Here is a 3,049-nt window from a genome sequence, read left to right as displayed (position 1 = left end):
GCCTTTCAGGAAATTAACTTCATATTTATTACAAAAATTGTGAGTTTTTTCTTCTTTTTTTCATTGAGGTAGGAGATGGGAGGGAAATAAAATAGATCTACATTAATTTTTAATACAGAGGAGGGGGCTTGTATTACAGATATAAAATGTTAGAAACATTTTCAGACAAAGTCACTGTAGTATTTGTTTTACTTTATTTTTCTTAGTTATGAGACTTCTTGTGAAGGGAAGTAATATGTAAATGCTAGTAATGTAAAAACAAAACAGACATAGCAATACAATTTTATAATACACATAATACATTTCAAGGTGTTGTTATTCATAGGAACATAGATCCAATAATAAAGGTCTCATAACGAGGGACCTCAGAGTCTGTCTACCCCAGCTCATTCATATTACAGCTAAAGAAACTGAACTCCATGGAGGTTAAGTCACTTCCACAAGATTACACAAGTAGTAAATGTCAGAAGTGGGTTTCAAGCCTAAGCCCTCCTACTCCAGAGCCAGCACACTCTCCTCTATACTATGGTTTTAAAAATGGTGGTGGTTGTTTGTTGTTGTTTCACATTCATCTCTTCATGACCCCATTTGGGGTTTTCTTGGCAAAGAAATTGGAGTGGTTTGCCATTTCTTTCTCTAGCTCATTTTATAGATGAGGAAACTGAGGCAAACAGGGTTAAGTGACTTGCCCAGGGTTACCCAGCTAGCAAGTGTCTGAGGTTGGATTTGAACTCAAGAAGATGAGCTTTCTTGATTCTAAGCCCAGTGCTCCATCCACTGCACCACCTAGCCTGCACTAAATAAAGCTTACATAATCTTTTTGAAATACTGCAAGATATATATAGAAGGAAGAGAGAGACAAAAACCTACTAAATGCATGTTAAAAAAAAGGAGTGGAGGGGCAGAATCTGGTTCTGATTTTGGACAGATTCAGCATATTATAACAAAAAGAACATTGGTTTAACAATCAAAAGAACTAGAATTAAATTTATGCTCCCATTCTTAGTTAGTTATGTGGTTAGCTATGTGGCTATGGGCAAATCATTTAATTTTTTGGAGGCTTCATTTCTCATCTGTGAAATGGGGTTAAATAATACTTGTACTACCCTAGGATTTATGGCAGTTGTGAGCTAATGCTCTGAAAATCTTAAAATACTATATAAAAACCTTCATAAAATTCTACATAAAAAAATACTACACAAATGTGAGTTATTCTTTGTATTTCTCCTTGTTGACATAAGCAAACAATACATGTAAAAAGCTAGCCCCAGTTGCATTTGTGAAATAAGTAAGCTTCTTCTTCTTCTTCTTAACTTCCTTGTCACTATATTTACTTTTATATTTACTTATTTATTTTTCTTACTTCTTCCTTCTAATGCCCAAGGTGCTGTGTTTCAAGGGCCTGCTCCAGACCATTAAGCACATACCAATTCCTTGGCCATTTGGGTTCGCTCACTATTTTATTTCCCCTTTTCCTATGAAAGTTCCCATCTAACATCCCACCAGGTCCACGCTCTTGTGTGACTTCAAGGTGAGAGTTAGCTAATTTAACTAATGTTAATATGCTAATCAGAAGAAGATAGGAAAGATTCATTGGACCTTCCCACTCTTCCCAGGTAAAAGATGTAAACTCCTTCAGTGGTACTTTGCCTTAGAAAAATTTAAACTCCAGTAAAGGAAGAGAAGATTTATGCACAGTGGTTCATTCTTTGTTGTCAGGACTAAAGATGAAACCACAATTTGGAGATTCCAGTATGTGAAGGGCTAGTGAGATAGCGTGGAAAAGTGAGTACATCTTAGAATTTTACCCTTGCTTAAGAGATTTCTATGTTTCAGCTAGGTTTGGGGAGGAGCTAGTAGATGAGGTATTTTTGCATAGGTGGCTACTTGTCACAAATCTCAAATCATAGCAGTGACCAGACTACTCTGCCTATATATAAGACCAATCCTGATTTAGAAGATAAAGAAACTAATTATTGGCCCAGTGTTTGGTCTATTATCTAAACAGCTACAAAGGCAACTAAATGGTGGAGTAGATAGAGCACTGGACCTGGGGTCAGGAAGATCTGATTCAAATCTAGCCTCAGATATTTACTTGATGCATGTCATTTAACTTTTGTTTGTCTCAATTTCCCTAACTGTAAAATGGGGATAATAATAGTACACATCTGGGGTTATTGTGAAGATCAAATGAGATAATTTTTGTAAAGTGCTTAACACAATGCCTGGCACATAGTAGGTGCTTAATAAAGATTTATTCCCTTCCTCTAAACCAGAGGTTCCCAAACTTATTTGGCCTACTGCCCCGTTTCAAAAAAAAATACTCAGCACCCCCCCTGGAAATCTACTTTTTTTTTTAAATGATGCATCTTAAATTTAATGATGTATTGTAAATTTGTGGGGTTTTTTCTGCATTGAAATTTTGCACCATGTAACCATATAGTATTTTATTGTAAACACGTCATTACAAGCACATATTGCTGCTGATGTAAGCTGGACTTCCTGACAATGTGCGACAGGCTCCCTTGCCAACATTTGCTTGTTAAGACCTGTCAGTGGATTTGACCACTGATCGGTTATAACTTGCATCTTGTGTGTTAATTTGGAAAATAATGTAATCACTTTGATTTTAACTCTATTACACAACAGATGAAATACGTATGAATGGTTTTTCAAAATTTTCTTGTCTTCTCTTCTTCCCTTATGCTCCCACTGCCCCCTTATTTTTATTCAACACCCCCCAATTGTACTCGAAGCCACTACCACCCCCCCTGGATCAGGCCAGTGTGCTCCATGGGGTGGTATCACCTACTTTGGGAATCTGTGCTCTATACATTCAAACTAGATGTTAGTTATAAGACAAAAAAACTGGAGCAATTCATCCATTTCATTATCTTGTCATAAAATACCCTAATACTAATGCCTTATTCTGGCATGTTTTCTTAAAACCTTCTCCAACAAGCAGGAAAGACTTAGGATATGGTCCAGTGATGTGTGTTGGCAAAAAAAGAAAGAGATCCACATGTATAAAGAGATCCATATGTTCAAA

The sequence above is a fragment of the Vombatus ursinus genome, unplaced genomic scaffold, assembly GCF_900497805.2.
Source record: "Vombatus ursinus unplaced genomic scaffold, bare-nosed wombat genome assembly UNPS02015255.1, whole genome shotgun sequence".
Lineage (NCBI taxonomy): Eukaryota > Metazoa > Chordata > Mammalia > Diprotodontia > Vombatidae > Vombatus > Vombatus ursinus.
Note: the sequence above shows the minus strand (reverse complement) of the source record.